Consider the following 15608-nt stretch of genomic DNA (forward strand, 5'->3'; position numbering starts at 1 on the left):
AAAAGGATCATACACCACGATCAAGTGGGATTTATCCCAGGGATGCAAGGATTCTTCAGTATACGCAAATCACTCAATGTGATACACCATATTAACAAATTGAAGAATAAAAACTATATGATCATCTCAATAGATGCAGAAAAAGCTTTTGACAAAATTCAACACCCATTTATGATAAAAACTCTCCAGAAAGTGGGCATAGAAGGAACCTACCTCAACATAATAAAGGCCATATATGACAAACCCACAGCAAATATCATTCTCAATCGTGAAAAACTGAAAGCATTTCCTCTAAGATCAGGAATGAGACAAGGATGTCCACTCTCACCACTATTATTCAACATAGTTCTGGAAGTCCTAGCCACGGCAATCAGAGAAGAAAAAGAAATAAAAGGAATACAAATTGGAAAAGAAGAAGTAAAACTGTCACTGTTTGCGGATGACATGATACTATACATAGAGAATCCTAAAACTGCCACCAGAAAACTGCTAGAGCTAATTAATGAATATGGTAAAGTTGCAGGATACAAAATGAATGCACAGAAATCTCTTGCATTCCTATACACTAATGATGAAAAATCTGAAAGAGAAATTATGGAAACACTCCCATTTACCATTGCAACAAAAAGAATAAAATACCTAGGAATAAACCTACCGAGGGAGACAAAAGACCTGTATGCAGAAAACTATAAGACACTGATGAAAGAAATTAAAGATGATACCAACAGATGGAGAGATACACCATGTTCTTGGATTGGAAGAATCAACATTGTGAAAATGAGTATACTACCCAAAGCAATATACAGATTCAATGCAATCCCTATCAAATTACCAATGGCATTTTTTACGGAGCTAGAACAAATCATCTTAAAATTTGTATGGAGTCACAAAAGACCCCGAATAGCCAAAGCAGTCTTGAGGGAAAAAAAAGGAGCTGGAGGAATGAGACTCCCTGACTTCAGACTATACTACAAAGCTACAGTAATCAAGACAATATGGTACTGGCACAAAAACAGAAACATAGATCAATGGAACAAGATAGAAAGCCCAGAGATTAACCCACGCACCTATGGTCAACTAATCTATGACAAAGGAGGCAAAGATATACAATGGAGAAAAGACAGTCTCTTCAATAAGTGGTGCTGGGAAAACTGGACAGCTACATGTAAAAGAATGAAATTAGAATACTCCCTAACACCATACACAAAAATAAACTCAAAATGGATTAGAGACCTAAATATAAGACTGGACACTATAAAACTCTTAGAGGAAAACATAGGAAGAACACTCTTTGACATAAATCACAGCAAGATCTTTTTTGATCCACCTCCTAGAGTAATGGAAATAAAAACAAAAATAAACAAATGGGACCTAATGAAACTTCAAAGCTTTTGCACAGCAAAGGAAACCATAAACAAGACGAAAAGACAACCCTCAGAATGGGAGAAAATATTTGCAAACGAATCAACAGACAAAGGATTAATCTCCAAAATATATAAACAGCTCATTCAGCTCAATATTAAAGAAACAAACACCCCTATCCAAAAATGGGCAGAAGACCTAAATAGACATTTCTCCAAAGAAGACATACAGACAGCCATGAAGCACATGAAAAGATGCTCAACATCACTAATTATTAGAGAAATGCAAATCAAAACTACAATGAGGTATCACCTCACTCCTGTTAGAATGGGCATCATCAGAAAATCTACAAACAACAAATGCTGGAGAGGGTGTGGAGAAAAGGGAACCCTCTTGCACTGTTGGTGGGAATGTAAATTGATACAGCCACTATGGAGAACAATATGGAGGTTCCTTAAAAATCTCAAAATAGAATTACCATATGACCCAGCAATCCCACTACTGAGCATATACCCAGAGAAAACCGTAATTCAAAAAGACACATGCACCCGAATGTTCATTGCAGCACTATTTACAATAGCCAGGTCATGGAAGCAACCTAAATGCCCATCAACAGACGAATGGATAAAGAAGTTGTGGTACATATATACAATGGAATATTACTCAGCCATAAAAAGGAACGAAATTGAGTCATTTGTTGAGAAGTGGATGGATCTAGAGACTGTCATACAGAGTGAAGTAAGTCAGAAAGAGAAAAACAAATATCGTATATTAATGCATGTATGTGGAACCTAGAAAAATGGTACAGATGAACCGGTTTGCAGGGCAGAAGTTGAGACACAGATGTAGAGAATGGACATATGGACACCAAGGGGGGAAAACTGTGGTGGGGTGGGGATGGTGGTGTGCTGAATTGGGCGATTGGGATTGACATGTATACACTGATGTGTATAAAATTGATGCCTAATAAGAACCTGCAGTATAAAAAAACAAACAAACAAAACAACTAATACTAAACTTTCATTGGGTTATTTGTATGGAAATATGTTAATATAAATGTTTCAGACATTACATGAAATTTCTAAAAATCTTATATTTCTATTTGTATGGAAATATGTATGGAAATATGTTAATATAAATGTTTCAGACATTACATGAAATTTCTAAAAAAAAAAAAAAAAAATCACAATGACATTCCATGACAAATCCACTAGAATAACAAAAATTAAAAAGACCGATATAACCAAGTATTGGCGAAGATGTGGAAAACTGGAATCCTAATACATTGCTGGTAAGAATGCAAAATGGTGTAGCCACTTAGGGAAACAATTTAGCAGTTTCTCATACAGTTAAACATACACTTCCCAAATGAGACAGCACAGGGTGACCAAATGGCCTGGTTTGCCTAGAATTGCCTGTGTTTTTGCACTGAAAGTTCTTCATCCCAGAAAACTCAGTCCTGGGCAAACTGGGCAAACCAGCAACCTAGATATTTACCCAGAAGATATAAAAACACACTCACACAAAGACTTATCTCAGATGCTCATAGAAGCTTTCTTTGTAAAAGCTGAAAACTGGGAACAACGCAAATGTCCATATATTAACGAACAGATAAATAAATTGTGGTACATCCATACAATGGACTACTACTCAGCAGTTAAAGGAATGATGTAATGGGTGAATCTCAAAATAATTAGGCTGAGTGAAAGCAGCCAGACACAAAAAGAATACATACTGAACAATTCTATTTATATGACATTCAACAAAGGGCAAGACTCCGTGACAGAAAGATCAATGGTTCCAGGGGGTGGGATGCGAGAAGAGGGTCAGCTACAAAGGGGCAGGAGGGAAATTTCGGGGGTGATGGAAATGTTCATATCATGATTATGGTGGAGGTTACATGGCTCTATACATTTGTCAGAACCCATCAAATTATACACTTAAAAGTGATGAATTTTATTGTTTTACGTTTGACTTCAAAAAAGCTGTTTAATAGAAACTAAAAGAATGGGGAAAAGGATACTGTATACAAGTCAACATAAAACCAGCATGGCAATATTCATATCAGACAAGACAGGCATTTTTTTAAAAAATGCAAGGGCAGTGAAACAAGAAAAAATAAGTCAGTACATGTAGCCCACATTAATCATTGTTTCTCAGGGCAGCATTTACAGCTGCTAGCATTTGAAAAACAGGAGCCAGAGCCAGTTCCAACTGGAAAACAAAATGATGTTTGAGAAACAGTTCCTTTCACATATGGGCATATGAGAAGAATTGTTTTGCGGAGAAATAGAGGTTAATTCAATCAGGACAGATTCCATGAAGCATTTGGGGGCATGGAAAGAATATTTTTAAAACAATTAAACAGCTTTGACTTTTGTTCTAGCAATTTTTCTCCTCTCCATGAGACAACTGAGTCTTTTCATTTAGCTTTACCAAGAGGGTGGGGAAGAGAGAGAGAAGGAGATTGTTCTAAGCATCACTGTTTCAAGTAAATGAACAGATGCGTAGAATCCCATCAGAGCCAACACTGTGTGCTGTGGGCCTTGAGAGGAGAGGCCTGGCTCTGTCACAACACGCTGCGTGACCTCAGTTAGGTGATTTAACTCTCTGGGCTTTAACTAGTCAGCCATGAAATGAGAGGCGTGGTCTGGAAGCAGTGTTTCTCAGCCTAAACCAGACCACAGGCCCAGGACAGGGGCCCAGGACAGGACAGGGGCCCAGGACAGGACAACGCCGCTCCCCTGAGGAAGATGGGCATGACACCCTCTTCTTGCCCCTGCACAAGAAGACAACAGAGTTAAGGCACTAATATTTCCTAAGTGCCTACTATGGGCCAGGCAGTGAGCTGGGCACTTGTAGACTGTTATCTCATTTGGTCCTACAATCATTCTGTGAGGTGGACGAGGTCCCAATTTCATGGGAGGAACACCGGGAGCCACAGATAGAAAGACACTCTCCAAGGTCTCAGAGCTAGTGAAGTGACAAAGCCAAGATTCTACCCCCACCACCTCTCAGGCAGCCAGCCTACTTGCTAAAAAAGAGATTTTGAGTCCCCTCTCCAATTCTGAAAGTTCTTAGACATCATATTCAATAGTTTTGTCCCTCAAAGGCCACTCCATTGGCACACCTAGTGTGCATACTACTACTACTCTGTGTTCAATGAGAACCAGTCACACAGGGCTGGGGCCGCAGCAGCCCCAGAGGCCTTCCTTCCTGTCTCCCACCTCAGACCAGAATCCCCAGCTCCCACAGGGCCGGCAAATGGAGCCCAACCTCCGTTTAGATGTTGACCTGACGTTGGCTTTCTGTGACTTTCACCCAGTGGTCAAGGCCTGCTTGCCAGCCCGGCCTTTCCAGATACAGACTCAAGTCCCTTCATGGTCAAGGTAACTCCATCTGCTCAGGTACCCGGACTGCAAACTTGGCCTCAGCTTCCATGTCTCCCTTGCATCACCATCACATTCATGGGTGGACAAGCCCTGGCTTTCCCGCCTCTGCCGGCTCCCTGCTCCAGCCCTCCTGACGGTTCCCGCCACTGCAGCAATGCTCCAGTCTCTCTATTTCTCACCCAGACTTCTCCAGAAGCTCTGGAACTGCTCTTCCTGCCTTGGGTCCTGTCCCTTCCCTGCTCAGAACCCACCTATGGCCTTACTGCGTAACATTCATGTTCAAGGCCCTCCATGACAGACCACTGCCCGCCCTACAACCATGGCAGTCCCACGTGCACCCCAGCCCCTCTAACGGTGCCAAAAAGAATTCAGATTCTTGTCCTAGCTGGGTGCCTTCATCCATGCTGGTCCCTTGGCCTGGTCTACCTTCTGTATTATTCAGAAACACATTCATTCCTAAAGGCTCAAGTCACACGTCACCCACTCTCTAAAATGTTCTCCGATTTTCTCAGCAAGGATTGACTTTTCTACGCACCCCTGACAATGGGTTTGTTGTCTGCTCTAGCACTGGGTTTTTTGTTTGTTTGTTTTTGTTTTTTGGCCGCGCTGCGCAGCTTGTGGAATCTTAGTTCCCTGACCAGGGATCGAACCCACACCATCGCAGTGAAAGCACGGAGTCCTAACCACTGGACCGCCAGGGAATTCCCTAGCACTGTGTTTCTTTTTCTTGCTTCCATATCTGTCTCCCTGCCTAGACTCTGAGCTGTTCCTTGAAACCACACCCATGTGCTAGATGCTGAATTTTATAAATAAAGTTTTAGAAAATAGGTAAATGTTGAATAAACACATTTATTGATCAACAAAAGATCAATAAATGTTGAATCAAATTGGCCCTAGTTCTGCACCTGACAACTGGCAAGGCCGAGCCCAGGTCTTCGTCTACATACTCTGTTTGCCTTAATGCAGGCAACCCCAATGGCTCTCTCCTATGATGGGAGAAGCCTCTGCCCCAGATTTCTTGGCCTTGAATGTATAATTTTTAAATGATACAGGTGAAATATCAAATATCTAGTTATAATAATTAAAGTATCCATTTAGTCATACATGCATATTCAAAACATTTGAAATTACAAAATATATATTCGTTTAGAAATAATGCTTTATTCATTAAAAATGTTTCAGAAAACAGTGTTTTCTTTCTTTCATTTCATAAAACAGTTTTCAAATGCTTGCCTCTCTAACATCAGTATTTCATCAACGCTGAAGATTTTTTTGTTTTCTGACATCTTTACTTCTAGGTTGCCTGAGATACAGTGCTTTCTGAATCTATATATGATACTGTCACTGGAAATTTTATCTCAGACCACCAGTTCCCACTTATGTAACATGAGGACAGTTGTTGGGTTTTTTAATATGTCCTGGAGGCATAAATTCACCGTCTCTGCAACTTACTCATTCACTGTGTTGCTCGTAAAGTATCATATCCAGTGTCATCCAGCCCTTGCAATTGTGAAACTGTGCCCAGAAGAATAATGACTAAATTTGAGTTGATTTTTCTTTTACTGTTTTGGTCATTGACTTCTACATGTATTCAAAATTAGCACACTGATTGAGGATATTTCAAGCTAACGTGTCTTCCCCAGATAGTACTTTGTTCAACATATCTGACAGAGTTCCACATACTTTGAGAGACTTTGCAAGGACTCACATATAGAGCAATTTCCTCTTTTCCAAGGAATCATTTTCTGGGGGAAAAAAACCCTCACCTCATATTTTGGAATATATGGTCATTCCTACCTTATCTTTTCTCCCTTCCATTCAATCAGCACCATGTTCTACCACGTGATGTCTCGCATGCCTTCTCCCTTTTCCATTCATACCAAGGTCACAGCCCTAGTCTTGCCCCTTATTCATATTGGAGAGACTACAAAGGTCCTGGCAGACACTGCTGGTTGCCCCCCAATATCCTCCCCTCCTTCTTTAGTGATAGAACCCTCACTTTTTAACTGGACACGTATGGGGCTGGAATAAAGACCAAGATGCCCAGTCTTCCTTTCTTCCCTATCAGGTGACTACATGGGGGTCAGGGGGGATGGAAGTGGATGTGGCGAGTACAACTTCAGAGAAGTGTCCTTAAAGGAGGGGTGGGGGGATGACCGCCTTGCTTTTTGCTTCCTGCTGGCTGGAATGAGCATATCCTGGCTGGAAACCCAGCAGTCATTTTGAACCACGAGGCAGCATGAAAATGGAAGTCATGTTGCATGGTAAAAGTGACAGGGCACAAAAGTGTGGGTCCCCAACCCCATGCTCACTTTGGACACACTGCCTCCAGGCTTCTAGACAGAAATAAACTTCCTTCTTCAAGTCACTGTCATTTCAGTTTTTTCTATAACTTGGAGTTGAACATAATCCTAATTGACTGTTTCTAAGTCTCTCCTATTGACGCCATCTGGCACCAGCTGAATTCAATCTTCCCAACACAATATCATGCTTATCATGCGCCTGCTCAAAAACTATCAGTGACTTCTACATACCAAGCCGATAAAATCCAGATTCCTTAGCTTAGCACTCAAAGTCCCATAATCTGGCCCTGTCTTACAATGCTAACCTCAGAAACACCACCATCCATCCCACCAACACACACACACACACACACACACACACACACACACACACACACACTAACCCTCCACTCCAGCCCAGTAGCTCCATACAATGTCTCTTACTCACCACTGGTTGGATTGAGTTTAGGACCACGGAGATATAGGGAGGGAATCACTCCCTTTCAAATTGAAGTGTGAATGGAAACAACCTCAACAAGAGAACAGATACACTGTGGTGGAGTCATATAATGGGCTATTATACAACCATAGAAACGAGTGAATTACCGCTTGGTGCAATATCATCATAAACTTACAAACATAATATTGAACAAAATAAAATTCAAAAATGGACAAAATGAATCTACAATCTTAGGAATCGGGATAGTGGTTACACTTGAGGTGTCAGTGCACAGAAGGAGGTGTGAGGTGGGGATTGTGGGGTACTGGGAATGTTCTGCTGATTACTCAGGATGTTGACTACACATTCATGAAAAATAATCCAGCTACACGCCAGATTTGTGCACCTTTCTATATATATGCTTCAGTAAAAAGTTTACTTAAAAAACAGGCAAACTAAGTTAGAAGAGCAGTTACCTTCAGGGGGAGGTGATAATTAATTGGGTAATTGTGGGCACAAAGGAGGCTTCTGGGGTGCCGATCTGGGAGGTGGTCACATGAGAGTGTTCATTTTGCAAAAGATCCATTGTACTGTTCCCTTATGGTTTGTGCATCTTTTTATATGTTCTTTTGATTAAAAATTTACTTAACAAATGAAGTGTGCAGTACTACTTCTGCCCCCCTTGCTCTCTGATCATGCCATGGACAAAGGGATTCAGGGAGAGATGTGAGCTGCAGCAGAGATTTTAGAGAGAGGCTAATGGGTGTTCTCTTGAGTGGGCTATTGTGCACATTCTGGAAGAGGTGTTAATAAGAATGAGGGTGCACAGCTGGTCCTGACCTGGAACTCCTTCTCAAGCCCTGGGGTGGGCAAAATAATGTCCCTCCAAAGATGTCCATGTCGTAATCCCCAAAATCTGTGGATATGTTATGTTACACAGCAAAGAGGAATTACAGTTGCTAATCAGCTGACTTTAAAAATAGGGAGATACCCTACATCAACTATACTTCAATTAAAAAATAGAAAAAAATAAGGAGAGCATCCTGAATTATCCAGGTGAGCCCAACGCAATCACCAGGGTCCTTAAAAACAGAAGAGTGAGGCAGCATGAGAAGGACTCAGCCTGACATTGCTGGCTTTGAAGATGGAAGGAGGCGACAAGCCAAGCAATGAGGGAAGATTCTAGAAGATGAAAAAGGCAAGGAAATGGATTCTCCCCTAAAGCCTCCAGAAGGAACAATTCACCCAGTAACACCCATTTCAGACTTTTGACTTCCAGAAACATAAGATAATAAACTTTTTAAAAACTGAAGTATAGTTTACAATGTTGTGTTAGTTTCAAGTGCATAGCAAAGCGATTCAGTTATACATATATATATATTATATATAATATATATATTCTCTTTCAGATTCTTTTCCATTATAGGTTATTACAAAATATCGAGTATAGTTCCCTGTGCTACACAGTTGGTCCTTGTTGTCTACCTATTTTATATTTAGTAGTGTGTATATGTTAACCCCAAACTTCTAATTTAACTCTCCCCCCTCACCCACTATTCCCTTTGGCAACCATAAATTTATTTTCTGCCTGTGAGTCTATTTCTGTTTTGTAAATCAGTTCATTTGTGTCATTTTTTGAGAGTCCACATGTAAGTGATATCATACGATAGTTGTCTTTCTCTGTCTGACTTAATATGATAATGTCTAGGTCCATCCATGATGCTGAAAATGGCATTATTTCATTCTTTTTTATAGCTAGGTAATATTCCATTGTACATATATACCACATCTTCTTTATCCATTCATCTGTGGATGGACGTATAGGTTGCTTCCGATAAACTTGTTTTATGTCACTAAGTTTGTGGTAACTTACTACAGCAGCAGTGGGAAACTAATACAGACACTGTCTGGAAATTTCAGAGAGGTGGTAATTTTATTAGAGGAGATCTTGGGGGTGGGGGCATTCTTTGTATTTCAATGGAAATGGAGAAGGAGAAGGAGCTAGAAAAAAATCAGCAAACACTGTTGATGGGGAAAAGGAGACCATTCTGAGGGGCTAGTGTTAAAAGTTGAGGGTTTGTCAAAGAAAGGGAGAAACTGTGAAAGTAGCAACTTCAGAACTGAGTTTGAAGCAACCCAGGGCTCACGAAAGATCTGACCCATAGTCTTGACCCCTGTGGTCTTGAGCTTCTCATCTTTAAGACAAGTGAAAACAAACTCACCTAACTGGGAAGGTGCAAGGATAAGCCCTAAACAGACGTGAGATAAAATCCTTTGATTGGGATTTCCCTGGTGGTCCAGTGGTAAAGAATCCGCCTTCCAATGCAGAGGACGCAGGTTCGATCCCTGGTCAGGGAACTAAGATCCCACATGCCGCGGGGCAACTAAGCCCATGTGCCACAACTACTGAGCTCACACGCCACAACTACAGAGCCCACTTGCCGCAACTACAGAGCCCACGTTCCCTGGAGCCTGCGCGCCACAACTAGAGAGAGAAAACCCACATGCCACAGAGAGAAGCCTGCACACCACAACGAAAGATCCCACATGCCTCAACGAAGATCCCGCGTGCCGCAACTAAGACCCAACGCAGCCAAAAATAAATAAGAAATAAATCTTAAAAAAAAATTCTTTGATTTACATCATTTTCTCTAATAATAACTGTTTATTAGGCAGAATAATGCCCCCAAAGATGTCTACGACCTAATCATCCCAGAATCTGTGAATATGTTACCTTTGTGGAAAAAGGGACTTTGCAGATGTGATTAAGCTAAGGATATTGAGAAGGAGAAATTAGCCTGGATCATCCAAGTGGGCCCAGCGTAATCACAAGGGTCTTTACAAAAGAGAGAAGAAGGGGGGAAGGAGAAGAAGGGGGGAGAAGGGGGAAGGGAGAGAAGAACTGGAAGCTGCTATGCTTCGAAGATGGAAGAAAAGACCAGGAGCCAAGAAACATAGGCACCTTTCAGAAGCCAGGAAAGGCAAGGGAACAGATTTCCCCCTAGAGCCTCCAGAAGGAACATAGCCTTGTCGACACCTTGATGTTAGCCCAGTGAGACCTGTTTCAGACTTCTGACCTCCAGAACTGAAGGACAATACATTTGTGTTGTTTTAAGCACTAAGTTTGCAGTCATTTGTTACAGCAGCAATAAGAAACTAGTACAATAACCTAAAAAAGCAGTGGGGTATTCCAATGGGGATGGAGCCACGGTCTCCAACAGTAAAGTTTTCTCTGACAATACTCTTAAAAGAACTTTCGAAAAATGTTAGCTAGGCCACCTGCTAGGCCACTGACTTTACATGCAGATATTTCGGTAAAAATCTTATTTTCAATCAACTCTCTCCGAGCACTGGCAGATTAATTCACATTAATTATCTTATTTAACCCTTATAACAACACTATGACATAGATCGTATCATCCCCATTTGATGGATGGTATAACTGAGGCTCAGATAATAATAACAATAAGTATAGGTAATAAATATTGAGCACTTACTCTGAGCTAGGCATTATACTAAGCACTTCATGTGTGTTAACTAATTTAATTCTCCCAACAATTCCATTCCCATTTACAGATGAGAAAACTGAGGCAGGGTGTCTAAGTAACGTTCCAAAATCCTTGCAGGTAATGAGTGGCAGGGCTGAGACTGGAACCCAGGTCCCTCAGGTGCCAAGATCAGGGTCGTACTCCCACAACCTCTCACTGTCAGCATCATTACCACCAATCATTGATAACAGCCGAGGCCTCTGGGATGGAGCCCAGCCCTGCCTTTCTCTCTGAGTCCCTTTCAGGGTCCTACCAGGTAAGGCAGCGGTGGCTGTCTAACGAGCCACGTGGCAGGGTTCAAAGATGACCTCATGGCTAGAGCTCCAAGTGGCAACTGGTCCCTTGGAAGGGCCTCCCTGGCACTGTTTATTAGCAACAGCAACGATAGCCTCCACTCTCTCCTTGGCACTTCAGCCTCCCTCTTCCTCTGACCCTCCTGACTTATTCCCACATGTACGTTAAACAGGGGTGCCCTCCTGAGCTTCCCTAAAGACAGGGAGTCCCAGGAAAGGGCTCTCTTAAACACACATGCTAAAAACCAGAGGGGAGCCAGTCCCGTCCCAGGGATAGCATTCGAGGCTCTGGCTCACTTGGCTGGTCTCAAACTCAGCTGCTCACCCCTGAGTCCCAGCATGTGCCTTCTCACCTCCCACCCAGCCTCACACCCAACACCCTGCAGGCCAGCGTTTACACTGGCACTCCCTCTTCGCCCCAGGCAGAGCTGATTCTAGGAAAACTGTGGGATTTCTCTGTAGAAGCTTCAGTGATCCTCTTATTCCTCCTCTATCTTTCAAGGAGCAATCTTCTATTTCCTTTTCTTTAAATCTTGGGCCTCATTTCAACTACCTCTTGCTGAACGGAGATATATGGTGATGCTGGTAAGAGCTTAGAGCATGACGGCCATCTGAGGGTGTCTCAGAGGCGGACTCTGGTGCGGCACCTCCAGCCAGTGAGCTCAGACCTCAGTGCCTCCAGCTTGCCAGGGCCTGGACTCCTGAGCCCGGAACCCTGGATTTGTAGAAAAGAGAAGCCTGGCAGCACAGAGGTCTGACTGAATTCTATTGGCAGGACTAAAAGTTTGGGCAGATAGGAAAACAGAAGGTGAAGAGCCAACAGATATCTACCTGCATTCTCAACAGGGGGTTCTCAGGGACCAAGCTTCAGGGGCTGAGAGGAAACTTTCCAGACCATAAACCCATCCTGGAACAGCAATATGGTTTTCTAAGGTTGGGAGAAACAGGCAGGGAGAACCGTGTAGGATGCACTCCTGAATGGAAAACTCCAGTTAAATACATGTAGATCATCTACCACCCTCACGTACCCACAGAGGGCCCACCTTCCTGACTTGGAGAGGAAGTGACTGCTTAGAGGAACGCCTTGCTTTTCTGGAGAGACAGGTGATGGAACTAATCACCAATCTTAAAATGCCTGGAACCGTTCTAAGGACTTGAATTTAATCCTCACAGCCCTTTAGGTATTATCAACCCCATTGGACAGATGAAGAAAGTGAGGCATAGAGTAGTTGGGTAACTCCCAAGTTGCCAACCTGTAAGCTTCACTCACAGCCGGGGTCTGAACCTAAGCAAGCCAACCCCAGAGTCTCTGGTCTTGACCACACCCCTCCCCCACCCCTCCCCCACCCCTCCCCCACCCTTCCCCCACCCCCGCAGCGGGAAACCAATTAAATGCACTTGGTGCAGATGCAGCCCAGCTCCCTGATTTATGACGATTTGGTACTTGGTCAACTGGGTTTGTTCCCGGCGGGAGTATGTGTTCCCGAGGAGCTACCTTCCTGTGCGTCCAGTGCAGGAGACCTTAACGAGTGAGGGTCCCCATTTTTCTGTCCTCTCTCCAAACTGCCCTCGGGGTTTCTAGCAACTACCACAAAACGCCCTCCCCTTTCTTTCCTTTCTCCGCAATGTAGAGAAGCTGGAGCTTTAGCTGTCCTAGAGAACCAAGAACAAAATGCAGATGACACGGGCATTAAAATACCAGCCGACCGAGGCGGGGAGTCGGAATCGATCCGCTGGCCAGCTGAACAGCAATCGCACCGGATCCCCGCTCAACAAGTCTCGCTTTCCCGGGGTCGGTGGAGGCCAGGTCTGGGCGGCCCCGCGGCGGGGCACAGCGCCCCCACGGGGCACTGCGGGGTGGCTGCCGCGCGCTGCGCCGGGCTCAGGGAGCTCGCGGAGCTCGCCCGGCCAGGGCGGCCCAACTGGCCCCGACTGGGGGTCCCGCAGCGCCACCCCCCCTCTCGCCCTCGGCCCCGAGGGGTCGGGAGCCAGGGGCCCGGGGCGGGAGGGGGCGTCCGGCGGGAGCGGCCGCGTGGGGCCGCACGGGCCGGGGCGCGGGCCTTTGGGCGCGCCCGCGTGCGTGGGTGCCCAAGCTCTGCCTGTCTGTCCGTCTGTCTGTCTGCGCCTCGGGGCTGCGGGGCCAGGCAGGGCCCCGGGGAGAGCGCGCCCCGCTCACCTGCAGCCGCCGCCGGCGCCTGGGAAGCGAGACAGGGGCGCAGCCTCCCGGGTCTTCGTCGCTGGCCTCCTCGCCGCTCCGAGAGCCACGGCTCTCCTCGGGAATCGCTCGTGGGAGCCGAGGAAGAAGCCCGAGGTGCTGCCGCTGTCTCCTCCTTCTCCGCTTCCTCCGAGTCCCATCCCAGAGCGCTCCGCTCGCTCGCTGGCTGCCTGGGCGGCTCTGGGCCAGCGCCGGCAGGCGGCGGGGGAGGCGGCGCCGCGGAGGGTGGGGAGCGGGCCGGCGGGAGGAGGGGTGTACTGTTTGGGGATGGGGCAGGAGCGGAGAGGGAGAGGCCGCGAGGACCGCCCCCCCCTGCAGGCAGCCCCGGGAGCTGGGCACCCTGGCCGCGCGCCCTGCCTGCTGCCACCTCGCTCTGCGCGGTCCGTCCCCAAGCCCAGGCGGGGATCGGACTCCAGGGGTCTGGAGCCGCACGCAGGCTCAGAACAACAAGGAGCTTTGGGGGCTTGGCGGAGGGGAGTGGGGTGGGGAGCGGAGGAGAGCATCTCCTGGAGGAAGAAAGGCATGACAGGGGTCCTGTTTCCTGAACTGGGGGTCATGATCTACAGGAGGAGACCATCGATGACGGTGATGAAGAAGAAAGTGGTGAGAATTGGGCTAATTGGTGACAAGCGCCAGAAGCTGTCTTGGCAGTGCCCAGAACACCGGTGCCAGTTCATATTAACAGAGCGTCCACTGGCCAGAGACCAGGCCCCTGGGTGGGGACGGGACTAAGGATGCCAGGACCGAAAGGAAACAAGGTTCCTACCCTGAAGGAGCAGAGAAAGTCTAGTCCAGGCAAGATTTTTGAAATTATGGGCAAAGATGTTTGCAATTTTGTAAAGCGGGGGAACGTGCCCTGAGAGGTCCCCAAGTGAACTTTGGAGGGATGCAAAAGCCAGGATTGGTCAGTGGCAGGGAAAGGGCTGGGGAATGCCACTCTACCAGCTCTCCCTGCTCCTGGGCAGCTGGGGGTGAGTGGGGTCGTTACAACAGGCTAGGACATCTCCTAATAATTGCTCCAAAATTCTAACCCCAAACCATTAACCCAACCGCTCAGTTCAGGTTTTAACAAGCTGTGGGGGAGAGGCAGCAGAATTAACAAGTTTCAAAACATCTGGTGCCAGAATCTGATCATTTAAGTCCTCTTGGCTGCCTTTACTCCGAACCGTCGTCACTCCTATTTGATGATAGAGTTGGTTTCTGGAATATGAGTAAAAATCTTGTACAAAATCAATTTTCCAGGAAAGCTCCAGGTGGGTTATTAAAATCCTAGCCATAAGGCAAGGGGTCAACATACTCAAGCCATCGGGCAACTCAGTGGTATCCTAATGCCAAGAAAGAATCTTGGATTCATGTTCCCTTATCGTGCACTTTAGGCCCACTGGGCACTCTTGGCTGCCTGCACTGATCAGAAATAGTTTATTTGTATGTCTTTGGGAGGAGGTAAGTGGAAGTCAGAAAGCAGAGGAAAGTCTTCAGGAAATGTTTGGTCTCTGAAGTCTTGGATCCCACAAATAATTCTTCCTGAGTCTGGGCCAGTGAAAATCCCCTAGGAGCTGGGGAAGTTAAGTTACAGTTTAGGGAAACTTACAGTTTAAATGTGTTGCCTTATTTCAAGACACCAGTATGATCCAGTAACTTAACCAGGAAAACAATAGTAATTCCGAAATCCTTCCAAATTTTAGTGAATTGTAATTTAGTAGTAACAGATTTCAGTGATTCTGGTGTATGTCAACTAAGATGGATGTTTTTCCCCAGGGAGTTCTATCAGAATTCTTCAGAAGAGGAAATTTCTGTACAAAGCATGCCTGTGGCCAAGTCAAATAGGTCAGTGAGTTGTTCACCTTGTGGAACAATCTTCAGGTCTGCCAGAAAAAAAAAAAAAAAGAAGCAAAAGCGAGTTCAGTATCCTGAAATATCAAGTAAGAAAAAACAATGGCTTAGTTTCCCAGTTACCTTTAGGGTGAATGCAAGTTGATAATAATAAAGGCTGCTGGGGAAAGCCCAAATTTGCCTTTTCTGCCAGAGGCCCTGCTACTGGCTTAATGTAGAGAACCTTATTCAGAAAAAGTATGAT

General features: G+C 45.1%; 1 protein-coding gene across 3 annotated transcripts in view; it reads right to left on the reverse strand.

Annotated features, from left to right (window-relative positions):
- Positions 1–13725, reverse strand: part of MATN2 (matrilin 2) — a 159247-nt gene extending 145522 nt beyond the window's left edge. For 2 of the 3 annotated variants that reach the window (XM_036830498.1, XM_036830496.1), the window contains exon 1: positions 13493–13725. The gene's annotated coding sequence lies outside the window, so the exon portion shown is untranslated. The remainder of the gene's footprint in view (positions 1–13492) is intronic. The other variant, XM_036830497.1, reaches the window with a different exon arrangement.
- Between the last annotated feature and the right edge of the window lie 1883 nt (positions 13726–15608).

The sequence above is a fragment of the Balaenoptera musculus genome, chromosome 17, assembly GCF_009873245.2.
Source record: "Balaenoptera musculus isolate JJ_BM4_2016_0621 chromosome 17, mBalMus1.pri.v3, whole genome shotgun sequence".
Classification (NCBI taxonomy): domain Eukaryota; kingdom Metazoa; phylum Chordata; class Mammalia; order Artiodactyla; family Balaenopteridae; genus Balaenoptera; species Balaenoptera musculus.